The sequence below is a fragment of the Tursiops truncatus genome, chromosome 2 (assembly GCF_011762595.2).
Source record: "Tursiops truncatus isolate mTurTru1 chromosome 2, mTurTru1.mat.Y, whole genome shotgun sequence".
NCBI classification, from domain to species: domain Eukaryota; kingdom Metazoa; phylum Chordata; class Mammalia; order Artiodactyla; family Delphinidae; genus Tursiops; species Tursiops truncatus.
The window spans coordinates 143,690,554-143,718,483 of NC_047035.1; the positions used below are offsets into that span (position 1 = coordinate 143,690,554).

At 45.7% G+C, this 27,930-nt stretch overlaps 2 long non-coding RNA genes across 2 annotated transcripts in view; one reads left to right on the plus strand and one right to left on the minus strand.

The window, feature by feature from the left end:
* Positions 1–36: 36 nt before the first annotated feature.
* On the plus strand, positions 37–21,506 carry LOC141278073 (uncharacterized). Its single transcript, XR_012330322.1, has 2 exons — positions 37–649; positions 19,555–21,506. It is a non-coding gene; the product is annotated as an uncharacterized lncRNA (long non-coding RNA).
* Positions 20,320–27,930, minus strand: part of LOC109551819 (uncharacterized) — a 54,351-nt gene continuing 46,740 nt past the window's right edge. Inside the window, exon 5 of the long non-coding RNA XR_004525339.2 lies at positions 20,320–20,450. This is a non-coding gene — a long non-coding RNA (uncharacterized lncRNA). The remainder of the gene's footprint in view (positions 20,451–27,930) is intronic.

Here is a 27,930-nt window from a genome sequence, read left to right on the forward strand (position 1 = left end):
CCGCCCTCTCCGCCTCCACTGTCCTTTCCTCCGGTCTCCCTGGGTTCCTCTTCCTGGCGGCGGGAGGACGTTTCGAGGCGTTGTGCGGTGATGTGTTGGGTCGGGGGCAGTAGGTTCAGGTCCCTCTGCTACCTCGAAGGGTGTCCCATGTTCCTGTCCCGGGTTGAGGCGCCAGAAAGAGTTGCGCTGCACCTGCCAGTTGTGCAAGAGGAATTCCGAGCTCTCCCCACGTGCAACCTCGTGCCCCCACTCCATCTTTGCAAGCGCAAAGTCCAGGGTCCGGGTGCGTACTCGAAGGCAGTACTCTGCCCCGCCCTGAGCCATGGCTTGGAAAGAGAAGGAAGAAGAGAAGCGCACGTGCACACGTGTGCCACACACACACACACACACACACACACACACACACACACACATATGCACCGATACACACGCCCCCACAGGCACCCAACTCCCAGCGTTTCCAAAAGCGCGTGTCCGCTTCCCGGCTGAGTGGAGCAGGCCGCGCTACTACGCTGGGGCGTGGGGTGATGAGAATGGCTCCCCCGCAGTTTCTCGGCCTTCGGGCTCACGTGCAGTTCAAGAAGTACAAGATCGGAGTTCGAGGATATTCAGTCCTACCGTGAAAGAGGGGTTCGGATGGGGCCGGCAGGTAGGAGGCGGACCGAGTCCTGAGGATCCTCTTTAATTTTATATTTGATGTTTTGTTCATGAATCTTTTTTTTTTGGAACTAATTTTGATGTTTAAGAAAATATAGTATTAGGGACTTCCCTGGCGGTCCAGTGGTGAAGATTCCACGCTTCCAATGCAGGGGGCGAGGGTTCGATCCCTGGTTGGGGAACTAAGATCCCACATGCCTCGCCAAAAAAAGTGAATGAATTTAATTTTTAAAATATATAGTAATTGAAATATTATTTATCTTGATTACTGAGCTTTTTGGTGCCCCTTTAAATTTTAAGCTTGAAGTATCTCACTATCCTCACCCTAGTCGGGTGGCGCTGGGGGGAGAGATTTTGAGGTGACTGACTGTAAAGGTAAGGTGTTTTGAAATACGGCTTTGGGATAAGAAGCAGTTAATTATAGAGGAGAGATAGGGGCCAGAAAGAAGTTTTCAAGGAGAAGGTGGCATTGGTTTTTGGCACTGAAGAGTGCATACGGCCCAGCCTGCTGGGAACCAAAAGAAGCATTTTCCTGCTCTCCTAAAGAGGCTGGAAGATGCAGTGTGGGGGTTTGAAGAACAGAATGTGAAATGTTATGCGGTGTCAAACAGATGCTTCAGGAGCAAGGTAAGGAGTGCTCTGTGAAGTTACACCTAGTGTAAGCCAAAGAAGGGGGACAGTAGTAAACTGGAGGGTCTTGCCCAGGACCGAAAGGTATTCAAAATGTGGTTTTAAAATGCATTCAAGTTTAATTTTAAAAACATACATACAAACAATGGACTAATGCAGCAAAAGAGGATTTTGCCCAAGGACATCATCCCTGGTAATGGGGACTGGAGATCAGGTTATAATGGAGACTAGAGATGGTGTTACGGTCAATTATTTTACAGATCTTCGAAGCCAAATTGAGTAGTTGACTTTACTTAGTGGGAAATGGGAAGCCATTATAGAACAAGAACTATAAGGAGAGGAAATGGTGAATTATAAAAGTTTGGTGGATTCTTCTGGTACTAGGAATAATTTTGCAGCCTGGGCCACCTGGGGTACTTTCAGCTGTTCACTGCCCTCTTGTCACTGGGTAGAAGAACTATATGAAAGGAACTTAGGTTTTTGGCCAGGGTTCAGATCCCTAATCAAACGTGTTACTCAGAGACATTGAGCAATACTCAACCTCTCTGGGTCTCAATTTTTTGAGTCTGGGAAACATCAGCAAACAAAACAAAGATCACTACCTTTATAGATTTTTCATTCTAATGGGGGAGACACGAAAAACATAAGTATGTAAGTTAGAAGATGGTAAGTGGTATAGACTGAAGAAAAAGTAGAGCAGGGTAGAGGCTGTGGGAGGGTGGGTTGCAGTGTTAAACAGAGCAGTCAAGGTAGGCTTCATTGAGAAAGTGAGGTTTGAATAGAATTGTAAGAGATGAGGGTGTAGTCCTGAATACCTGGGAGAAGAGCATTCCAGACTGAGAGAACTGTTAGAACAATGGGCCCCAAGGCAGGAACGGCCAGGAAATTGGTGTTCCTAGAGCCGGGTGAGCTGGGGAGAATAGGAGAGGAAGTTAGGGAGGTAGGGAGGACCTGCTCACGTAGGGCCTGGGGGGGCCATTGGCTTTTACTGTAGAGCCAGTGCATGGTTTTGAGCAGAAAAGTAACATGATCTGACTTAGATTTTAAAGGATCATTCTTCCTGTCATGTTGAGAGTGGACTAACGGCGCAAACAGGGTAGAAGCAGGAACTTTTAGGAGGATACTGTCTGCATCCACGTGAGAGAGAGCGGTGACTTGGACCAGTAGAGCCAACAGAATTTCCTGATAGATGGGACGTAGTGGGGGACAGTGAAGAGTCAAAGGTAACATTCAGGTTTTTGGCTTGTGCAACTGAAAGAGGGAACAGGATGGAGATCAGGAGATTCTTCTGGCCCACGTTGCATTCGAGATTATGTTTACACATGGGAGTCGAGATGTCAGGTGGGCAGTTGGATGTATATCGCTGGAGCTGGGGCTCAGGTGAGGGGAAGATATCGGTTTGGGAGTCATCATCATATAAATAGTACGTAAAGCCTTGAGACTGAGCAGGAAGTGAATACAAAGCAGACCAAGGACTGAGCCCTGGGGGTTCTGACATTGAGAGTTCACGGAGAAGTGTAGGAATTCACAGGGGAGACCAAGAAGGAGGAAACAGGAGGTTGGAGGAAAACAGAAAGAGTTTGGTATCCTAGAAGCCAAGTGAAAAAGTGGGTTAAGGAGCAAGTATCAAAAGCTGCTGATAGTTCAAGTGTGAAGAGGACTGAGAATTGACTGTTGCATTTAGCAACATAGAAATCACCTTGGAGAATATAGTTTAGGTGGAGGGTAAAAGCCTGATGGGAGTGGCAATAGTATTTATTAGGGATTTGATGGGGGGCGGTTAATGCAATAATATGTGTGAAAGAGCTTTGTGAACTGGCAAGGATATGATCAAGTTCCTAGGGATTTTATCTTAAATTTCTTTTCATTCAGATTCTTGCCCAGTTTATCATTATATTAACCTTGGCACCTAACACAGTTGAGTATTCACGTATATTTGTTATGAATTTGCATGGTTTACATGGCATAGGTTTACATGGCCTCTTTTGCTCCCTTTAGTTCCAAGTCTGTACTGAGAGATGACAGTATTGCATAGTGATTTGGAATTCAGACAGACCGCTGCTACTAATTAGCTTTGTGGTCTTAAGCAAATCATGTAAAATGGGACAAAAACCTACCTCAAACGGTTGTTATGTGGGTTAAAAGATACTACATTTGTACTCATCAAGCGAACATCGCATGCTGACTTTCTGCCAGCCTGTGTTGGTAACAACCAGGATACAGCAGGAAGTAAGAGAGCTAAAGGGCCCCCTCTCATTGACGTGTTTAAATTAATATAACACTTCTCATTGGCAGTGTATACATAAACAATACATTTACAGCACAGGTACCTACCTAATAGATGCTCGATAAATGATAATTTGCATTATTATCTCCAGTCCTTCCTCTCTTCTGTGCTCCAGACCACGGTATCCAGTGTCTCTTCTCAGAGGCATTCAATATATCCAAGGTTCATTTTCTTCCCCCAAACACATTCTTGCCTCCTGTGGTCCCAATTTTGGCCAATGGTGACACCTCATTTACAGTTATTAGAGCTAGAACCTCATCCTTTTCCTTTCTTTAAAAAAAATTTTTTAAAACTACTTCGTTGAGATTTAATACGTATACCATAGAATTCACCCATTCAATGGATACAGTTCAGAGAAAGACAAGTATTACATAATATCACTTATATGCAGAATCTAGAAAATAATACAAATGAACTTATTTACAAAACAGAAACAGACTCTCAGATATAGAAAACAAATTTATGGTTACCAAAAGGGAAGCGGTGGGAGGGATAAATTAGGAGTATGGGATCAACAGATAACATGACTATATATAAAATAGATAAGCAACAAAGATTTACTGTACAGCACAGGAAACTTTATTCAATATCTCGTAATAACCTATAATGGAAAAGTTTTAAATATATATATATAACTGAATCACTTTGCTGTACACCTGAACCTAACACAATATTGTAAATCAACTATAATTCAGTTTTTAAAAAGGGTACAATTCAGTTAGTTTTTAGCATATTCACAGAGTTGTGCCAATATCCCCATAATCACTTTTAGAACATTTTATAACCCCAAAAGAAACCCTCTACCCATTAGTAGTCACTCCCTTTTTCCCCCAATCCCCCCACCCAACCCTAGGCAACCACTAATCTTATTTTGTGTCTCTATAGATTGGCCTGTTTTAGACACTTCATAAATATGGAGTCATACAATACACGGTCTTTTGTGACTGGCATCTTCCACTTAGCATAATGTTTTCGTGGTTCATCTATGTTGTATCAATACTTTATTTCTTTTTGTTGCTGAGTAATATTTCATTACATGGATATACCACATTTATTTATCCGTCACTTCATGGATATTTGAGTTTACACTTTTTGCCTCCTATGAATAGTGCTACCCTGAGTGTTTGTATACAAGCTTTTCTGGAGACATGTTTTCATTTCTCTTGAGTAGGTACCTAAGAGTGGAATTATGGAAACTCTATGTTTAACCATTTGAAGAAGTACTAGACTGTTTTTCAGAGGGGCTATACCATTGTATACTCCCATCAGCAATGAGTGAGTTTCACGTTCTCCACATCCTTGACAACACATTATTGATCTGTCTTATTGATTATAACCACCCTATGAGTATGAAGTGGTATGTTGTGGTTTTGATTTGCATTTCTTAGTGGCTAATGATGTTGAGCATCTTTTTATGTGCTTGCTGGCCATTTGTATATTGTCTTTGAAAAAATGTCTACTCAGATCCTTTGCCCTTTTTTTTTTTTTTTTTTTTTGCGGTACGCGGGCCTCTCACCGTTGTGGCCTCTCCCGCTGCGGAGCACAGGCTCCGGACGCACAGGCTCAGCGGCCACGGCTCACGGGCCCAGCCGCTTCGCGGCATGTGGGATCCTTCCGGACCAGGGCACGAACCCGTGTCCCCTGCATCGGCAGGCGGACTCTCAACCACTGCGCCACCAGGGAAGCCCTGCCCATTTTTAAATTGAGTTATTTATCTTTTCATTGTTGGTTGTAAGTGTTCTTTACATATTCTGAATACAAGCCTCTTATCAGATACATAATTTGGAAATATAGTTTCCCATTTGTGTGTTGTCCTTTCGCTTGCTTAAGGGTATCAAAATTTTAAAGTTTTAAATGTTGACTCACCCTTTTCTTAAGTTCTCCCCTCCCCTACATCTAATTAGTCACAAATTTTCGCCGATTCTGCCTTAGAGATATCTCTGAAATGTACCCCACCCCCACTGCCGCATACACCCCCCGCCCCCCGTATTATTTCTCACCTGAATGGAAGCAGTAGCCTCCAACTCCTATTCTCTTCTCTACATCCTCCACAGCCCACCCAGTTGATCCTCCCGCTGCCTCCAGGATCTTCCTGAAACACAAAGTGAGCAGGTCAAACTGTTGCAGGAAGGGGGACCCCTTTCAGGGCCCGAGAGCGGGCTCTTGTTGAACACTCAGAAATGAATTGTCCGAGGAGACACACGTGCTGTCAAAGCAGGAGACTTTATGGGGAAGGGGCGCCCGGGGAGAGCCGTGGGGTAAGGGAGCCCTGGAGTACTGCTCTGCCACGAGTCTCGCAGTCTCGGGTTTTATGGTGATGGGGTTAGTTTCCGGGTCGTCTCTGGCCAATCGTTCTGACTCAGGGTCCTTACTGGTGGTGCCCACATCGCTCAGCCAAGGTGGATTCCAGCGAGGAAGATTCTCTGAGGTTGGGAGGACATACAGACTGGTGTCTCCTTTTGACCTTTCCTGAATTCTTCCAGTTGGTGGTGGCTTGCTAGTTCTGTGTTCCTTACCAGGAGCTTCTGTTTAAGAGAACTCGTGCAAATGGTTACTGTGGTGCCTGTCCAGGGTGGGCGGTTTCAGTCAGTGTTTCCCTTAACGAAACCTCTGTTGGGCCAACATTCCTTATGGAGCAGTTCTCAACTCCACCAATAAGAAGTTCTGGAACATTTAAAAAATTCAGATTGCAAGTCCATAATCTGGGCACAATAAATCAGAATCTCTAGGGAGGGAGCCTGGGAATCTATTTTTAGTAAGCCTCCAGGTGATTCTTATTCTCAAAATAGTTTGATCTAGAACAATTGTTCTAAACTAGGGATGATTTTGTCCCCCTGGGGACATTTGGCATTGTCTGGAGAAATGATCATAGTATTTGTCATTAATAACTCACTTGTATTATGCTTTGTCGATACTGTGGATGAAATTTTTTTTAATATATTTTCAAACTGGTCATTTATAATATAATTAATTATAATTAATTAATTATATTTAATTCTGTATATTTCTTTTATACCTGACCATTTAATTGATCTTTTAAAATAGTTTTTAATTCTTTCGTTGTTTTTGCCATTAATGAAATAGTATTTTCTCTCTCTCTTTTCCAGTTTTGATACTTATTACATTGCATGTCTTATTGCTGTAGCCAGAATTTTCCAAGGAAATTAAATAATATTGACAATATATGATACTCTGGGCTAGTTTCTGACAAATGCTGATTTATTTGGAATAAACACCTTTAAAAAAATGATGTTAAGGAAGTAACTTGTATTTTTACATTTAGTTTTTATTAGAAATGGCTATGAGTTATATGACTGACTTTTCCCCATCTTTGAAGATCATTCCTGAGATCATTTTCAGATTTGATCCACAGTTGTAAAGTAGTATATCAGTAGATTTACTTATATTGCATTTTTCTTGCATTACTTCATGTAGCTATGGTGAGTTTTTATTTCATTACGTGATTTAATTACATCTGCTACTATTCTATTTTAGGTTTCTTTATCTATATCTACTTGATATAGCCCAATTCATCAGTAGTATCAAATGAACTTACATTAAATGATTCTAAACTCCCAATTTACCTATGGCAAAGGTTCTTCTCCCTTCCCCTCCCTTCCATGATAATTCCGGGGGACTTACTTACTCAGGCCAAAGGATACTTATCTTCAAAGAGAGAAAACCAGTACATCAGCCAAATCGGCAGAAGAGTCTCTGCTATTCATTCTGCTGTTGGTTGCGTTGCTCCAGCTGTCAGCGTCCTGGCAGTCCTATCCATGTTTGCTTTCTGCTCCAGCAGTAGTTCCTCTGCCCAGTGGTAGGGCTGGTATTCAGACACTCCCCTACTACCAGCAGCAAGGAAGCTGGGAGGACTAAAGTCTACCCCTGAACCGAATCCTTCCCCTCTCCTCTCCAGGTCCCAAGTTCCACCTGCGTGAAGTTGATCAGATACAGGAATACCCATTGCCTTGCCCCTTGGGCCCAGAGACAATTCCAAAAGTTAGGGTTTTTTTTTAACATATAAATTTATTTATTTATTTATTGGCTGCATTGGGTCTTCGTTGCCACGTGTGGGCTTTCTCTAGTTGCGGCGAGCAGGGGCTACTCTTCGTTGTGGTGCACGGGCTTCTCATTGTGGTGTCTTCTCTTATTGCGGAGCATGGGCTCTAGGTGCGTGGGCTTCAGTAGTTGTGGCACGCGGGCTCAGTAGTTGTGGCACATGGGCCTAGGTGCTCTGCGGCATGTGGAATCTTCTCGGAGCAGCGCTCGAACCCATGTCCCCTGCATTGGCAGGCGGACTCCCAACCACTGTGCCGCCAGGGAAGCCCTCCAGTATTATTCTTGATAACCTTCTCAGTCTCTGCTTGACTTACTGATGGAGTCAGGTTTTTCACTCCATGTTTTATCAATTTTGACAATATATGTTTTTATAGAAAACGGTTTACTTCATTGAGATTTTCAAGTTTGCCAGTATATGCTTGTACTGTGAGTACTCCAGGGCTCATGTGGGTTGCCTCCAAGCACTAGGATGTAAAATTGTCTGCTGAGAATTGAACTGCAAACCCAACTCATTAGGACTATAGTAGAAATGTTAAAAGATTTTAGTTTGTGGACCTCTTTGAGGGTCTGATAAAGGCTATGGATTCTCTCCTTAGAAAACTGTGCAAACTAGGTATAAGGAAAATTATTTTAGGGAGTTCCTATACCTATCTATGGACCATGGACCTATGTCCATGGACTTCATAGCTAAAGAGAGAGTGGCCCCAGGCCTTCCATTGTTAATGTAGCCTTTTCCAATGCACTAACCTATCTGAAACAAGCATGTGTCAATTATAAGTGGGGGAGAGTCCGTCACCATAGAAGCAGAGACAAAGGAGAGGCAGAGATGCAGTCATGGGCAGTACCCATCTCAGCACTGTCCGGGGCGTAGTTTCAGCGGCTGGATTTCATATATGCTGGTCTAGCTGGCAAGACCATCCTTGTAAGGTGATGCATTTATCCGGTTTCCATTCTCTACAAGGCTATTTTGATTATGAAGTGCTCCATATCTGACTTCCTTTGTTAGGAGTTAATATGATTGGGCTGTTTTCCAGCCTCAGTTATATTTCTCATTTTTCAATTTGCAAATTGATGCTTGGATTTATGTATCAGTCTTACAAACTTGGCTAATGCGAGTCCCTCTATGAGAAATGAATCTGATGACAAAATCAGTGTTCTGAGATGCAAGACTGAGGGCCTGAGGTAACCACACGAGGATAGGGAATGCCACCCCATGAAGCTGCTCAGGGGATGTGCTACAGGCCTCACCCAGGCAGGGCATCCTAACAACATTAGGATGGCCAAGCTAAGCATTCATTCTCTAGACATAGAACTCTCTTAAACCTATCTGTAGATCCCTTTTCTTCGCTCTAATTGTAATGACTCCCACTTCTTGACTAAAGTTCAGAGGATTATCATTTTTTCATCATCACTTTAAAAATGTACCATCTTATATTTATTTATCAATTCTCTTTTTTTTATAGCTTCTAATTAATTTAAATACTTAATTACTTTCTTCCTAATAGTTTTATAGGATACTTCCCCTTCCCCTAAAATCATAAAGTGTCTGTTTTCTTATTATCTCTCTTGTACAGAAGCCTTTATGATGGTGAATTTACCTCTGAGCTGTGTCTCTTCTGTATGGAGGTCCCGCACTGTTTGATTTCCATGTTGGCTTTGTTTCTTCTATACTAGGCTCCTCTCATTTGTATTTTCAGAATTTTACTTCTTTTAGCCTATCTTAGTCTGCATAACTGTCTAGAAGAGCAGAAGGACACATGACAACTAAATGCAATGTGCTATCCTGGGTGGGATCTTGGAACAATAAAGGACATTAAGTGAAAACTAAGGAAATCTCAATAAAGTATGACTTCAGTTAATAATAATGTATCAGTATTGGTTCATTAATTGTGACAAATGTACCATAAGTAATAGTTGATAGTAGGGGAAACTGGGTGCTCTGTACTATCTTCGTAACTTTTCTGTAAATCTAAAAACTATTCTAAAATAATTAAAAAAAAAAAACCAACCCAACAACTCTCAGTAACCCCTCAAACACTCATCAGAACCTGTTTCCTCTCATGCATCAGTGACCTGCCTTGGCTGGGCCCTGGGCCAACAGACCCCACCCCTGGCCACTTCTAAGGTGTATCCTTTTCAGTGAGCAAGACAAATGGATTCCCAGCCATTGCTGGGAACCCACCACTGATATGCAGAAGACAGGATGCTGGATATTTTCCTTTTTTTTAATTTTAATTTTTAATATATTTTCTGTTTGCCTCTTTGGATACACTTTTTTCATATTTCCCCCCAACTTTGTGCCCTGAAAGGCTGACCCACATAGACTGCCTCAGAGAGCATCCTTGTCCTTTGGCTTCCAACTGGAAACACTGGCAGGAGATGGGAGGGAGGAAGGATCGTGAGGTCGGGTTATTGATTCTTGGTTCTACTCCTGCTGGGTCACAGAAGGTTAATGATATTCTTCTACCAAAGTCCACAGCTCCTGTCATGTGACCTGTTCCATTCAGCTACTCATCCAGGTTCCCATAACAGCCCTTTCCCGTTTCTCTTATCAGCCTGCAGCACAGCCTTCACTCAGCACTACGGGTGTTGCCCTTAGAGGTAGCGCCTGGCAACCTCACCGGTGCCTGGATACCATGTAGATGTGCGTTTGCTCCCTTGTCTGTCTGTCAAATCAATGAGTCAGTCAATGAATCACAAAGTATTAAAGTTGCAAGAGACCCTGGCGACAAAACAGCTCAGTGGTTAGAACGCTGGGCACAGTGCTGGGCTCAAATTGTGGCTCCTTCACTTACCAGGTGAGTGATGTGGAGCAAGTTGTTTAAGTTCCGTGAGCTTCAATTCCTTATCTTTAAAGTGGAGTTAATTATATTTTCTTCATTAGGTTGATTAAATGAAAAACATTTTATGCAAAGGGCTAAGCACAGTGTCTGCCACAAAAATGCTCAGTAAACAGTAATTATAAATGTTATCTAATTAGTTATCTAACCCAGCCGTGGCTAAAATTAGATGGCCTCTTGCAATAGATAAATGAGTAAGGACACACACAGACAGTTAGCAAGCAACTAAAAGGAATTGCCCAGCAAAGTTGTAAACATGTTCAACCTAACTTAGGAAGCAAAGAAATGCAAAGTAAAACAATAGGAAGAGACCATGTCTTGCCTCCAGAATTAGGGAATTACTTTAATGATATGTAAAGCTGGAAAGGACACAATGAAACAAGGACTCTCAATCATGCAGTTTGGGGCTCCAAAATACCAGAACACAATAGTTTTCAAAATTTAAAATGCACCTGTCTCTGTCCCAGTAATTGTGCTTTTTGTAGTCTAGACCACAGAAACTCACACAAAAAAGTGTGAATAAAGAAGTTTCTAACACCATTGTTTGTATTGATAATAACAACAGAGACAGCTGTTAGGCAGATAGGTAGGTAGGTAGGTAGGCAGGTAGATAGATAGGTAGGTAGGTAGGTAGATAGGTAGGTAGATATAAAACTACCTAAGTATCCATCCATAAGGGAACATCTGACTAAGTTTTGTTCAGCCGTCCTATGGATGGCTAGGTAGCTGTTGAATACAGTCAAGTTCATCTCCAGGTTGTCTACTGCACGAGAGAGCCCACTGAAGTCTCTTCTTGTTCACCTACTACACCAATTCCTGCCTCCTTCCCAACTCTGAATCTAGAGATTCACACACATTCCCCATCTGGAGATAGAGTGTGCACCATTTGGAGGCCCAAGGACCCTGGTGTCCAGGGAGTTCAGGGTATATGTGGGTGACGGTGTGGGTGCTGTGGGTACACAGCCAGGCTGCTGTGCACCCTGGGCAGAGTGGATCAGATTGTGCAGTAATACCCTAACAAAAATATTTTATTTGAGGAAGGAGTGCTTTTTCTAAATCTGGTAAAGGGTAAAGGCAGTTCAAAGCTAGTGAAGGCCCTGTTGACTTCTGTGTGTATGGCAAAAACAAGTTGCAGAGCAATAGGTACAGTGTGATTCCAATTAAGTAAATATGTACATATATGTCAATGCACAGAAAAGACTGTCACTAGGGGCTGCTGCTGGACAGAAATATGGGTGGGGAGGGAAGGAAGGAGACTGAGATTTTGCTCTTTTTTCTTTGTACTTTGAATTTTTTATAGTTTGAATGTACTCACATATTGCTTCTGTAATTTAAAAACTAAGTTAAAATCAAGAATAACAACAACGGGACTTCCCTGGTGGAGCAGTGGTTAAGAATCCGCCTGCCAATGCAGGGTACACGGGTTCGAGCCCTGGTCTGGGAAGATCCCACATGCCGTGGAGCAACTAAGCCCATCTGCCGCAGTTACTGAGCCTGCACCCTAGAGCCTGCGAGCCACAACTACTGAGCCTGCGAGCTACAACTACTGAGCCCGTGTGCCATGACTACTGAAGCCCATGCGCCTAGAGTCCATGCTCCACAACGAGAGAAGCTACCACAATGAGAAGCCCGCACACCACAACGAAGAATAGCCCTCGCTCGCCGCAACTAGAGAAAGCCCGTGCAGCAACGAAGACCCAACGCAGCCAAAAATAAATAAATTAAAAAGAAAGAATAACAACAACAACAAAGAAATGCTAAGTGAGTTTCAATAACTATATCCGTTCAGTTGAATATTTCAGTTTACAGAGAGTCCGTAAACTACCTGTGGAAGTTAAGTGAATAAAGCAAGAGAGAAAGTTGAGTATGAAAATATTTCAATAATATATAAGTGAAAAAGGCAAGTCACAGAGCAGTACTATGTTAAGGTCATATTTATGTTAAAATATAGACACATGTATACATACAAATAAAATAAGTACCTGAAAAGACATATCACATTGAAAATAGTGTCTTATTTCTGAGGGATGGATTTGAGTGGTAAGAGGAAACTTACTTCTGAAGTATTTAAATTTCTTATAATGAATATATATTTCATTTTAAAAACTAAATTAAACAATGTGTACCTTATATATGTATGTATCTATCTATATATACATACACATATGCATGCCTAGGAAGATAGATGGGAAATGTTCATAGTTTTCTCTGAGTAATGAGTAATGGGATTGTGGATGACTTTTACTTTTGGCTTTTTTTTCCCCCTTAAATATTTATTTATTTATTTATTTGGCTCCACCGGTCTTAGTTGCCACGTGCGGGACCCTTTTTATATATATATAAATTTATTTATTTAGGCTGCGTTGGGTCTTCGTTGCTGTGCGTGGGCTTTCTCTGGTTGCGGTGAGCAGGGGCTACTCTTTGTTGCGGTGCGCGGGCTTCTCTTTGAGGGGGCTTCTCTTGTTGTGGAGCACAGGCTCTAGGCGCGTGGGCTTCAGTAGTGTGGCACACGGGCTCAGTAGTCATGGAACGTGAGCTCTAGAGCGCAGGCTCAGTACTTGTGGCACACGGGCTGAGTTGCTCTGCAGCATGTGGGATCTTCCTGGACCAGGGCTCAAACCCGTGTCCCCTGCATTGGCAGGTGGATTCTCAACCACTGTGCCACCAGGGAAGCCCCCACGTGTGGGATCTTCATTGCAGCATGTGGGCTCTTAGTTGTGGCATGCGGATCTAGTTCCCTGACCAGGGATCAAACCTGGGTCCCCTGCATTGGGAGCGTGGAGTCTTAGCTACTGGACCACCAGGGAAGTCTCCTATTGGCTTTCTTTTTTTTTTTTTAATTAATTAATTAATTTTTAGCTGTGTTAGGTCTTCGTTGCTGCACATGGGCTTTCTCTAGCTGCAGCGAGCGGGGGCTACTCTTCGTTGCGGTGCACAGGCTTCTCATTGCAGTGGCTTCTCTTGTTGTGGAAGATAGGCTCTAGGTGCACGGGCTCAGTAGTTGTAGCTCTCAGGCTCAGTAGTTGTGGCTTGCAGACTCTAGAGCACAGGCTCAGTAGTTGTGGCACATGGGCTTAGTTGCTCCGTGGCATGTGGGATATTCCTGGACCAGGGCTCGAACCCGTGTCCCCTGCATTGGCAGGCAAATTCTTAACTACTGCGCCACCAGGGAAGTCCCCCTGCTGACCTTCTTTTTTCGTGTATTTTTCATATTTTCACCAATGACCTTGTATTTTATAATCTGAAAATAATTTTTTAAAAAACCAAAAGGTTAAAAAAAGAAAAACCTAATAAAACGATACAGTATGATAACTGGTTGATGAAAGTAAACACAGAGGCCTCCGTGGAAGTGTCCATTAGCTGTGGCCTGGCCGCCGGCCTCTCCACACTGAGCACGTTTTACTCCCTCAAAGCTCCAGTTATTAGGAGCTCCATGTTAATTTATATCCTGACAGAGGCGATTTTCCTCGTCAAGCTGTGGTTTAAAGGAAGGGGTCGCAGACCCTCCCTATAGGATTTACAACCTAAGGCCATCCCTATGAAACCGAGTCTTACAGGAGCCCTTGCCAGGGGGTCGTGCAAGGGTCTCAAGTGTAGGTGGTAACCAGTGCCACCCAATCAGGCCGGCCAGCTGCCACATGAAGGCTCAGTGGTGGATCAGAGCAGTGGTTCTCAAACTCTAGTGTGTGTCAGAATCCCCTGGAGAGCTAACACAGCCCACTGAGACCCAGGCTCCTGGAAGGAGAAAAGGCTCTGGGCCTTTGTGTTTTTATCATGTTCTCTGGGTGGTTCTGATCCAAAGTTTGAAAACCGCTGGGTTAATGCCTTGCTAGTCAAGTGTGGTCTGTGGAGAGGGCACATCAGCATCATCTGAGAGCCTGTCGGAAATGCATCACCTCTGAGTCCTCTAGGACCTGGTGGAGATCAGTGTTGCCATTTTAATAAGATCTCCAGAGGATTTTTACGCATCTTACACTTTAAGAAGCACTGGTTTGGATCACAGACTGACTGGGCAGTACATGGGCCCCCAGAACAAGGCTCCAGGCCCAAAGGAGAGACCATAGCTGAGCTGGACCAGCCAACAGGACAGGACAGGGTCACCCATCTGAATTGACAGGGATGGACAAGGAGCTCCCTGGTGGGGAGAGGAAGGAGTGATCTTTTACTCAAGGAAATGGATCCTGGGTCTGGAGCAGCAAAGAAATCTCGGGGAGCAACACAGGCTGGACCACGGCCAGAGGCCAATTACAGTAGACCCCATGGGGACTTCCCTGGTGGTCAGTGGTTGACTCCTCGCTCCTAATACAGGGGCCACGGGTTTGATCCCTGGTCTGGGAACTGAGAGCCTGCGTGCTGCACAGCACAGTCAAAACAAACAAAAGCAATAGACCCTATGCACTCACCCCATTTGCAGGGCCTCTCACTGGCTCTCTGTGCACTTTGCCCAGGTTTCCTGCTCAGGCCAGCAGCTGCCTGAATCCTGAGCCCTCAAACGTTGCTCTTTCTCAGCCCCAGACTCAGCTGGCATATTCGATGGTAAAATCCAGAGTCTCTGTTCTGCAGGTGTTGGTAATCCAGCTTGCACTCACTAGTAGTTGCTCCAAGAAACTTGAAGACCCCACTCCTGCCCCTGGGCCCCTGGGCCCCTGGCCCCTGGGTCCCACCCAAGCATTGGGAGTCTGGGGTGGAGAGTGTATTTGGGAAGCCCCAGGTAGTCCCGGTAGACAGCCTCTTGTACTGGACGCCATCTGCCCAGGGTTCCTCCTTTCGTCCTGCAGGCCGACGGAGTAAGATCTCCACTGCTACTTGAGGCGGGTCACTGTGCTATCCCTGTGGTTCTATATCTCACCTACAACTTGGAAAAGAGTCCCTTTGTCAATAAGTCTTCCTCTCATTATTCTAATGAGCGAGCCGCCTGTTGGGACCCTGATTAATACAGTCGGGGCTGGGCATGTCCTTTGGGAGAGCTGTTACTCCAAACACAACGGTGCCCACTAAGCTCACCTAGGAGCTCAACACTGGAGTACGGCATGTATAAGGGGCTGGTTTCCATGTAAGAGATGAGTATGGAGGGAAAACGCGCTGTCAGTGGGCACGACCCAACCAGTCACTAGACACCGGAAAGGGAGTGAACATGGCAGATTTAAGCAAAGGCTAAAGGCCGTTTCTCTGCAGAGAGCAGCAAGATTCCTTTCCCGCACAGGTGGGAGGCTGGGTTCCTTCCAGCTCGGAGGTAGTGAGTCTAGAAATAGTCCCGTACTCCTCCCACACCCTCCTCACAGCTCTCCAGGGACCCAGCCGCTAGCTGGTGGGGAAAGCGTTGATTGGGAAGGAGAGGAGGAAGGACTGACACTTCCCATGGTGCCTTGTTTCCACCGCATCAGCTGCCTGACTGTAACTGACCCTGAGAGTGCCACTGGGTGGGGTGGGACAGAACCCACGGGAGTTGCCAGCTCAGAGGTTCAGAAAAGTCAGCGTACAGATTTCCCTGTACGGGGAGGCATAGGGTAAAACATGGGATCCTAGTCCAGGCAGCTGCCAGACTTCAGACTGTGGGCAACTGGGCAACCCACGCCCTGAGATCAGCCCAGGAGGTGGAAGCCCTGGCCCTGAGCCATGGGACGCTGGCAGCAACAAGGCGAGGCCCCTTTAGGGTGGGAGGGGACAGAGTGCTTGTCAGATATCGGCCAAGGGGCCCGGGCAGCCCTGAAGAGTCCCTGTGGAGTGGGAAAATGAGAGGGGGCTGGGTTCCAGGCAACATGGGTGCTCTAGGCTGGTCCCTGGGGTCTGGAGGTCCTGTGTCCAAATGGCCACAGGGGAGACCTGAGAAGGGGGGCCTGTGGCCTGGGCCAAGGGCTTCCTCTAAGCCCCACTGAGTGGAGAAACCCAGGCTACTCTGAACTCTTTCACCATTGGCCCCTGCTCCGTGGAGCTAGCTGCTAAGATAGAGGAGAGAGGAACGAACAAGAAGCAGCAGGATCTCCACCCTTCCTCGCGATCGATCTCAAAGCCGCCCTTCCTGCCTCCCCACCGGGACTGACTCAGCAGACGAGGTGTGGCTGAGTCAGCAGGCAGCAGGTTTGAATGGCCTGGAGCCTGGGAGCTGGGGCTGGCAGGGCGCCAGATCAGAGAGGCAGGTGCTAACCCCAAGATCCTCTGTGCAGCAGTTCCCGCCTCTCCCTCTGTGAGCCCCAGACCAGCTGCCCTGGGACGTGTGCAGACCAGCATGTGCAGCAAAGGGTACAGAGTGTAGGGTGATGATCAACTGTCCTGGTTTACCCAGGACTGAAGGGCTTCCCGGGACAGTGCTAACACTGAACTAGGGGACCTCCCTGGTGGTCCAGTGATTAAGACCCCATGCTTCCAATGCAGGGGGCATGGGTTTGATCCCTGGTCAGGGAACTAAGATTCCACATGCCATGCGGCACGGCCAAAAAATTTAAAAAACAAACAAAAAAACTGAGCCGGTCCTGGGGAAACTGGGACAGTTGGTCACTCTAGTATAGAGTGATGAGGCCCAGGGATTGAGGTCCTTGGGCAGCTGAGAATGAGGGATGGCTGCACACAAAGTGAGTAAAATTGCTGGCCCCGAGGTGAAATCCCTAGGCTTGAGCCCTGGAAACCTGAACAATGCAGGGTTGGTGTTTGTTCCCAGATGCTCTGAAGGACCACACAGCTGGGTGTGTGGGAAACAGTTAGTGGCATTTCTGACCCACATTCCTCCAATTCTGGTTCATTAGTCATTCTTATAAGTGAGGAAATGAAGTCAGAAAAAAACATTGAAGATAAAATCGTACATTACGTTGATTTGGGTGTCTTTTCCCAGTGACCCCTGGGTGCTTTGTTCTCTTATCAGCCTGAATTGTGCGTGTTTGTTCTTTGGCTGTGCTCCCTACCAGATTCTTCAGAATCTTGAGTCTGAAGATTTAATATCTAGCATATTTAATAGAGACTCAGTAAATGCTTAATGAGTAATTACATGAAGATGCAATTTAGTTGTTGCAGAACCTAGGAGCCCAAAGGACAGGATGACGTGATGAAGCTGATCATTTTGAAAGATGGCAAGTCAAAACGAGAGGACCGGAATAGACACTGTAGGAAGTTTGGGTTCAAGCAAGCAAACAGGAAGCATTAAGACAACAACCTCACAGTCATCCATGGGGCCTGGTGTTGCTAGATTTCCCGCCAAAGGTTCTGTTTGTTTAGGGTCCTCCCCACCAGCTGGTCTAACTGCCAGGTCTTCTGCCAGCTGTTCATTCCGCCAACACACATTTGCTGGATCCTACTAAGAGGGCAGTGGGCAGGGCACTAGCAGCGTGCTGAGGCTAATAGAAAAGGGAGCTCCCTTGGTGGGGTGCAAGTGTCCCACAGGAATTCAGCCCAGACAGACAGACAGACACACACACACACACACACACACACACACACACACACAGCTGTAATGCAGTAGAGAAGCTGTGAAGTGTCAGGTGTGGGTGTTTCGTTTTTGAAGGCCATGGCATGACCTGGCAGGTGTAAGTCAGAACGTTTCGAGCAGCCAGAAGGAGGCCATCACCAGTGACTTGGGCCTGCCCCGTGTCTCCCACACCTGTGTCCTTGTTCACCTGTGCTGCTTCTGGGCTTGTCTCCAGATGTGGCTCTTAAATGCCACTGGCATATGTGTGCTTTCAACCTCTTTTGTGCCACCTGATGCCTGCAGCTGACTCATGTTTTACTCACAACGGACTCCACCCTCTCCTGCCCCCACTGACTTTGATGCTTGGTGTTTGCCTCCTATGCCTATGAACTCATTAAATGTTTATGCAGTGCTTCCTCTGTGCAGGCAGTGGACTGGGTGCTGGGCAGTGCTGGTAAACAAGACAAGTGCCTGTGGAGCTCATTATTAGCGGGGAGGAGGAAGACAGTTACCAGTCAGTAACACACTGTGTACTAAGTGCTATGATCGGTGTAAGCACCTGTGGACCTAGGCTGGAGTAGGGGTTGGAGTTGGGCAAACCTGGAGCAGGGAGAGGAGGAGGCCGAAGCTCTGTTTCTTGGTTGTACCTCGTGCCATGCATTTCAGCTTAATATCTTGTCCATCCGTCCCCTGTTACACATCCCTTCCCTTACCCACTCTTTCACTGGTTCATTTGCAAACTGTTGAAACCCTATTATATGCCAGATACTCTGCTAGGTCCGGGGAGCATGGTGATAAAAAAGACTGGTTCCTGTGCTGCCTTGGACTTACAGGTTCCCAAACGTGTCTTGATCCCCCCTGCCTCAGAACCTTCACACTCACTGTTACCTCTGCTTGCAAGATCGTAGTCCTATTCCACTCAACCCCCACCCCTGCCGGTTTGCCTTCTCCATCCTTTAGACCTCAGCTCAGAGGTCATCTCCACGGGGAAGGCTTCCTTGGCCCCTTGACCAGTTTTAGGCCCCATTATGATACTCTCAGAACAACGTGTCATTTTCTTTCATAGCACCTATTCATTATTTATTAGTGAGACTATTTCATTAATGTTGGTCCTCCCAGTCATCTCTGTCAGAGACTCATTTATTGTAGTATTTACACTATTTAGCACAGGATGATGCATTTAATAAATGGAAATTAAACGGATAGATGGGTGGATGATTGGATGGATGGATGGATGGATGGGTGGATCTTTGGATGGATGGTCGGATAGATGGATGGATGGACGAGAGTTGAGGTGGAATGAAGGCAGGGACCAACTAGGAGACTGACCCAATAGTCAGGGCAGGAAAAAGATGAGAATCGGTGAGTAGGCCAAGGCAGCCCAAGGGGGAACAGTGAGGAGAGGACTGATAGGAGAAAATCTCCAGGATTTGGTCTCTGGTTGAATTTCAGGAGGGAAACAGAGAGAGGAATGCAAGGTGACAACCAGGGTTCTGACTGAGGACCGGGGAGATGGACAACAAAAGAGAGCAAGTTTGGAGGTATTGGATAAAGACGATGGCCTCCTGAATTTGAGGTATCTCTTGAGTCAATGAAGTGGAAGTTTTTAATTTTGGCCACTGTGAAAGTTAGGATAATACAGTAGGTCCCCTACATATGAACCTTCAACTTGCAAATTTTCAAAGGTGTGAACATGCCCAGAGAAAGGACAAAGAGAGACAAAAGAAGAAGTAACTGAAGAACCAAAGAGATTCGCGACGCAGGAAATGGGAAGGGGATTTTCTGTATTTGAGGAGGCACTGTCAGTTTTTGAGGCACAGGACCTGGACGTAGAACGGTACACGAATGTTGCACAACGCAGCCATTCAGAATGCAATCCAGTGCTACTGTGTCATCTATGACGAGAAAAAAAGAGCTGCTACCCAGACATCACTGGATCGTTTTTTCAAGAGGGTAGATAGAATTGAATCCAGCGAGGAACCAGAACCTGTGCCATCCACGTCAGGTATGAGTGAAATTGCAGCTCGCCCTCCGTCTCCTGTTGCTGACGATCCTTCAGCTCTACCATCTCCCACCTCCTTGCCCTCCTCCAGTCAACTCTTCTTGCCTGTTCACTAGATGTCAGCCCCTGCATGCCAGCTGTTGTACTGTACTACAGTACTTTTCAAGGTACTGTGCTTTAAGAGTCAAAATGTTTTCTTTATTTTTTGTGTTTGTTTTTTTTTATGTATTGTTTGTGTGAAAAGTATTATAAACCTATGACAGTACAGTACTATATAGCTGATTGTGTTAGTTGGGTACCTAGGCTAACTCTGTTGGACTTAACGAACAAACTGGACTGACGAATGTGCTCTCGGAACGGAACTCGTTTGTATGTAGGGGACTTACTGTACTAGCTGCTCTAAGAAATAAACTCCACGATATCAGTGGCCTAAAATAATAAAAGTTTTTATTAAAAAACCTTTTTCTTGGTCCACATGATGTTCCAGTGCAGGTATTCAGGGTCAGCATGGTGACATGGTGGTTTAGGGACTCAGCATCCTTCCATCTTGTGGCTCCACCATCTCCCAGGGCCTTAGACCTAAAGGGGGGAGAAAGTGAAGAACACATACCTACTTCTTAACCACCTTGGCCTGAAAGTGCCACCTAGCACCCAAACCCTCTTCCAAACTTTATGAAGCAGAGCCTACCTCCCACCATAAAGCGAAAAATCAAGACTTGCCTTCTCAGACTTACTTGAGTCAAAAGCATGGGCACACAACCTAGGCTCTGGCACTCAGACATTTCTCACCCCCCGGACTTTGATTTGTAAGTTAACTCAAAGAAGCAGCAGCTGAGCAGAATCCATTCAGGTGAGCGAGGCGGTGGCCGGTATTGAGAGGCTGTGGTGGCAGCTGTCATAGCTGCAGTATCCACTATTCAGTGTCCGTGAGATCCGTGGCTCAAGACGCTGTGCCTGTATCCTCTGGTGGCTGTTCTATGGCTTGACCTTTGACACTGTTCTCTGCTGTGTTGCCTGGTTGTCCTTTCAGAGATTCCATGAGCTCTTTAATATCTTTTTTTTTTTTGCCATGCGGCATGTGGGATCTTAGTTCCCCAACCAGGGATCGAACCCACGCCCCCTGCATTAGAAGCGCGAAGTCTCAACCGCTGGACCAGGGAAGTCTCTCTTTGGTATCTTTTTAAATGAAGGTTTTTTTCTGCATACATATGCCAGAGGTGTTTTCTGTTGCTTGCAGCTAGACACTGGGTCTCATACAGACTGCGTGTAAATGTGCAGATAGCAGTTTGGATACACAGGTGGAGAGCTCTTGGGAGATCTGGGCCAGAGATATCCGTGGAAGGGTGTGAAGACATAGGAGGGGATAAGATCGCTCTGGGAATCCGTGTCATGGCAATGGAAGAGGGCCTGGCCTGGAGACTTGACAAAGGAGCAGAGGAGAAGGGGCTCCCGAGGGAAATGCGAAGGAACCAAGTGTTCAGCTCTGTTCCTAGCGCACTGTGGCCCTGCTGGAGTTTGCTGTTTTGGAAAATCAATTCCTAGTCTGACAAAATGAATCACTTGATTTTTCAAGCCTTGTTCTTTTTCAGGTGATTTTCTGCTGATTTTTTAAAAATAAATTTATTTATTTTTGGCTGCGTTGGGTCTTTGTTGCTGTGCACAGGCTTTCTCTAGTTGCGGCGAGCGGGAGCTACTCTTTGTTGCAGTGCACGGGCTTCTCATTGTGGTGGCTTCTCTTGTTGCAGAGATCGAACCCCTGTCCTCCTGTGCATTGGCAGGCAGATTCTTAACCACTGTGCCACCAGGGAAGTCCCTCTGCTGCTTCTTTAATGACGGTCTTCTTAAGGCCACCCCAGAAGACTTCTGCCATTATAATGATAATTACAACACCCACACATCCAGAGTGGTAACGTCAAATAGGTGGCATCTGTGATGCCCTTCAAATGCCAACAATCTCTGGTAATCACAACAGGCATTGCTGCCAGTCAACAGCACTGTCTCCCGGTGAGCCCAGACACAGCCTCAGAATCCTTCTCAACCCACTTCTCCAGGCAGTGCTAATAAATTCATGGGAGTTGGCTCATGAGATGAAGCCTACTTGCTAGCTCAGGTCAATAGTTTTTCAGTGTACACAGTGTTTTTATATATTATTATCTTGTTTCCTTTTCTCAACAGCTTTATGAAGTAGTCGCTACCAGGCCTGTTTTATATGAAGTTATATGAAGTTAAATGACTTGCCCAAAATTACACATAGAAATCATGGGAGAGACAGGATTTGAACTCAGAGATCTTGATGTAAATCCTGAGGATGCCGATAAGGTATTCCTCACCTGTGTGTCTTATAGGTTACAGGGATTTTTTTTTTTTAATGCATTTCAGGGGACAGAAAATGTCAAGACCAGTTGCTAAGCCTCTTGAGCTGGCCCAGCAGAAAATAATGGCTCATCTAGCTGGGAAATGTGATCTTCTGCTAGATAAGCAGCTATAATCTTAAGTTGGATTTTGCGCAAATGTTAGGTTCTACGTTCTAAAAAGCCATGTATATGCCAACAGAGGGTAGAGGACAGTCATCTTTAAATGTCCAGGAAGGTGGGCCTTGAGCATCTGGAAAATTGGATCATGGGGAGTACAGCCATAGCCACTGAGATTTAGGGACAGAGAATTTTGTCCAATAATTCACAGTTTTAAAACAGTAAGCATGCTCGGTGCTTTAAAAACATATACTAGGCCCAGTGAAAGGTACCAGACCATGTGCGGTGGACACATGGATTAATAGACACACACACCCACTCTAAATGAGAGGCCGGAGCTAAAAATGGCATTTCCCAGACTCCCCTGCCCCTAGAGTACAGGACGTGAATTACTTTCTACCAACCAGGTGGCCGTGCATGTGACGTTGGATTATGTCAGGAGGAAAGTGGGACGGATTGTGGGAGAGGCGGTATGGATCTGGTGGCTGCTGGTGGTGGCTTCCTGATTTAGGAAGCAGCTTCTCGGAGATGCCTGCTTCTGAAGCTGCTTAGTCGTGCACGAGCGGAAGGTCCCATGGCTGCACGGTTCTGTGTTGTGGTCTGGGGAGTGCTTCCTGGAGCCTCCTGCTGGTGTCTGTTCCTTGAGACCCTCCACTGATTCTGTGATCTGTCTTTAACCCTGCATAAAGCTGTCTGTTCAAACTAGCTGGGGTGGATTCTGTGGCCCACAACCTAGAACTCTGACCAACACCCCACCACCCCCGGGAGGAATGCATCTGCGGGTGGCCGGGTTCTTCCTGGTAACTCACAGGCCTTCCCATAGGCACCTTCTGCGCGTGGAGCAGGCGTGCTGCCCTCCCCAGAGCGTGTCACTGCTCTGGTTCCAGCTGAATGGGTGTCCTTTTCTGAAGCAGAAGCCCAGGTGCCCTGGGAGTTATACAAGCTTCTAGTTGGGAAGGTGGTTACTGGTCCTAATATCCCTGGTAGAAAGGAAACAAGAAGGAAGAAGTGTCTGTCCGGCTTCTAGAAAGAAAGCAGAGAGCTGTGCTCGTTCCTACTGTCCCATGGTTGGGTATAGAGTATGCGTGTGTGTGTGTGTGTGTGTGTGTGTGTGTGTGTGTGCGTGCGCGCGTGTGTGAGAATAACTGAAGGACCAGTCCTCTGGGGGAATTCCTTCAAATTAAATACTCAGCTTGCCCCTTGAATTTGTCACATCTCCTATTTGCTGTACTCTGATGCTCTGACCTCTTGGGGCCCAGCTGACTCTGGAGAGACTGCCCTTCCTGGGATTAGCCAGTTCCTAGAGATGTAAGCAACTCACCTGGGAGTGTACCTTTCAACTGCAAACCAACCAATCCAGATCCCACACCCCCAACTACCTCCTCTACTGGACTCTTCTGCTCCAGCCATGATCTACCTGCCCTAATCACCCGAGGACCGAGGCCCCACTAAGGCAACTAAGGACAGCCCCAAATATGCCCAGAATCCAATGAGATTATTCAAACTAACCAATCCTCAGCCTTCTTACCTTGCCTCACCTGTTACTTACTGAGGAAACCTCAGTGAAGGCTCTTGTCCACACTTCCCCCTCACTGCCTCTGACACCTGGCCGACACTGGGGCTTCCCTTTGTGCCCCCATGGTTTGCCATGCCCCCTTCTCTTGGGATCTGTGGGTTTAACAAACTATTTTTTCAATGGTAGTCATCTCCTGATCTGTTGGCCTTGCCATACCTAAAAAAATAATAAAGCCTAGATTTTAAAAACACTTCTCTGCAGTACCTGATAGGCGGTTGGTAAGGTTAAGAGTAGAAGGGAAACTAAGAGACAGTAAGTTCTGTGGGGTTCATGAAGACTACTGACATTTTCACGGGTGGTCCAATGGGGAATCCATTGAACTGGAAGCACGCTGGATTGGGTGTGTCTACTTGGCAGATACTCAGAAATGTAGTTTGCACTTTAGCTGTAATTTTATTTGTTGTCTTTCTGAACTCCCTTTTGGATTTTGAATGAAGCAATATGGAAGCAACCAGCAAAATAACTCATTTAAGTACATCTTTAAAAAAAAAAGCTAAGATAAAGAAAGACTTTGGGGGACTTCCCTGGTGGCGCAGTGGTTAAGAACCCGCCTGCCAATGCAGGGGACACGGGTTCGAGCCCTGGTCCAGGAAGATCCCACATGCCGCAGAGCCACTAAGCCTGTGTGCCGCAACTACTGAGCCTGCGCTCTAGAGCCTGTGAGCCACAACTACTGGGCCCTCGCGCCACAACTGCTGAAGCCCATGCGCCTAGAGCCCCTGCTCTGCAACAAGAGAAGCCACAGCAATGAGAAGCCTGCGCATCACAACGAAGAGTAGCCCCCGCTTGCCACAACTAGAGAAAGCCCGCGTGCAGCAACGAAGACCCAACTCAGCCAAAAAAAAAAATAATAATAAAATTCATTAAAAAAAAAAAAAAAAGACTTTGGAAAGGCTAAACCAAGCAAATTAGGACTTTGGAACAGTATTGGGGGATTAAGCTGAGAGGGTCAGCGCATGGTCAACATGTGATATCACATGTCCTACACAAGGAAGGTTGTCCAGTTCGTATACTCCATTTCAAGGAATGCAAGTAAGGATTGGCTTGAACTCCATGGAATTTCTAGTATGAAACTGTATTTATATTAAGTGGAAAGTGACTCTTTGCACATAAATTGGTATAATAAAAAGAACTACACGAAAATAAATAAATAAATACAAACACTCCTCTATTCATTCATCCATCCGTTTAAAGAATATCTTCTTAGGCCTCTTAAGTGCCAATCACGATGCTTGGGCTCAAGAATCCAGTGAGGAGCAAATCAGATGCTGTTGTTGCCTCTGTTAAGTGTAATTAGGGCAACAGACATGAAACAAAGAGTCACATCAATCAATGTATAATTACAGAATATCACAAAATGTATGAAGAAAAAAATTACAGAGTATTACGTGAGCATAAAGGAGCAGGATGTGGCTTCTAAACTGAAACCTGAAGCACGGGCCAGGCGAAGAGTGGAGGAGAAGACCACAAAAGGAGAGGGAATAGCATGTGCAGAGACCCAGAGGCAGGAAAGAGGGCGTGTTTGAGGAGAGGAGAGAGGGTTAGGGTGGCCAAAGCATCATGAGTGAGAAGTAGAAGGCATCAGATGGTTCCAGAGAGGCTGGCAGGACTAGATTCTGCAAAGCTTCAAAGGACAGCTTAAGGATTTCGGAGTTCTTCCTAAAAGTAATGACTTACCTTTGAAGGGTTTGGGGCAAAGAGTTATCTAGTATACTTTTTTTTTTTTTTTTTTTGCGGTACACGGGCCTCTCACCGCTGTGGCCTCTCCGTTGCGGAGCACAGGCTCCGGACGCGCAGGCTTAGCGGCCATGGCTCATGGGCCCAGCCGCTCCGCGGCATGTGGGATCTTCCCGGACCGGGGCACGAACCCTTGTCCCCTGCATCGGCAGGCGGACTCTCAACCACTGCGCCACCAGGGAAGCCCTAGTTTACTTTTTTAACAGATCACTTGACTGCTTTGGATGGAGTGTAGGGAGGAAAAAATGGGAGCAGGAAGAAGAGTAGGGAGATACGTACAAAGATGCAGAGTGCCCTGAACTGGGGTGAGGTTTCAAGAAAAGGGAGGCATTTGAAATGTGCTTGGATGAGGATTGACAGGACTTGGTGATGGGTTGAAGGTGGGAGTGATGGAGAGCGGGGAGTGAGGCTGCAGCTCAGTCTAGACCTTGGCCTTCTGGGGCCGTCAGATCCTGAGCAGAAGGGAGGTGGGGCCTCTGACTCTCCGCCTAAACAGCCTGTTTCTCCCGTGTAACCAGCTCTACCCTTACGGGAGAACAGGCCCTGGAGAGCCCCAGACCCAGCTCCTGAGTCCAGCTTCTCTCTCTAGGGCTCACACACCTGGCAGAGGTGTGAAAGCATCTATTGCTCCGCTTCCCTGCCTGTCTCTGGAACCTGTGCCACAAGAGGACTCGGACCAGGGACTTTACCTCTGCTGCCCTGACCCCAGCAGAACTGAAGTACCAGAGGGAAGAGGGAGCCGCAGGGTGATAGGACACACTTGTTCTCCTCCCGACCCCCCACCCGCCAGATGCCTTAAAGGAGTCGTCTGGCCCTTTGGAGGGGTGCGGGGCAGGGTAGAACAACTTTTCCGGGACTCATGAAACAGTTTTCCTCCCAGAGAGCACCATGCAAGTAATTGTGTTTTTTAAAAACTGACACCCCACCCCACCCCACCCCCGCCTACCAACTTTCCTACCCCCTGCCACCCCTGACTTGGAGAACTGGTTTTTCTGTTGCTAAAGAAACCAGGTTGGCTGCTTTTTTAAAAAATCAAATGATCTGAGGTAAAATTTACATACAATAAAATGCACCCATTTTAAGTATACAATTTCATGTGGGGTTTTTTTGTTTTTCCGTTCAGTGGGTTTTTACAAGTTTTGAAACCCATGTAACCACCAGCCAGCACAATCAAGATACAGAATATTTCCGTCACCTCAAACAGTTCCCTTATGCCCCTGTGCAGTCAATTCCTGGACCCCAGCCCCAGGAAACCACTGATTTGCCTTCTCTGCCGTTATAAGATTAGTTTTGCCTGTTCAGGAATTTCCTGTGAAAGAATCAGATGGCACAGAAAATCGCACACAAAAAAGAATTTTTGTGTGTCTGTCTTCTTTTACTTAGCATAACGTTTTGAAAACGTTTCCCTGGTGTTGCACGTATTGGCAATCTGTTTTTATTGCTCATCAGTGTTCCATTGCATGGATGTTCCACTTCTTTTATCTGTTCCCCTGTTGATGGACATTTGGGTTGTTTCTGATTTGGGGCTGTTATGAATAAAGCTGCTGTGAACATTTGAGTACACGTCTTCGTGTGGATATAGTTTGATTTCTCTTGAGTAAAATACCAGACAGTGGAATTGTGAGGTTGTATGGTCAATTTGTGTTTATAAGAAACTACCAAACTCTTTTCCAAAATGACCATTTTGTTTTACAGTCCCACCAAGAGTGTATGAGGCCCCAACTTTTCTGTATCCTTGCCACATTTGGTGTTGTCAATCTTTTTTGTTTGTTTCTTTTTTTTTTAACTTTTTCTTTTATATTGGAGTATAGTTGATTAACAAAGTTGTGTTAGTTTCAGGTGTACAGCAAAGTGATTCAGTTATACATATACATGTATCTATGCTTTTTTCAAAATCTTTTCCCATTTAGGTTGTTACGTAACATTGAGCAGAGTTCCCTGTGCTATACAGTAGGTCCTTGTTGGTTATCCATTTTAAATACAGCAGAGTGTGCATGTCACTCCCAAACTCCCGAACTATCCCTTCCCCCCACCCTTCCCCCCTGGTAACCATAAGTTCATTCTCTAAGTCTGTTTCTGTTTTGTAAGTTCTTTTGTATCATTTCTTTTTAGATTCCACTTATAAGTGATATCATACGATATTTCTCTTTCTCTGACTTATTTCACTCAGTTTGACAATCTCTAGGTCCATCCATGTTGCTGCAAATGGCATTATTTCATTCTTTTAATGGCTGAGTAATATTCCATTGTATGTATGTACCACATCTTCTTTATC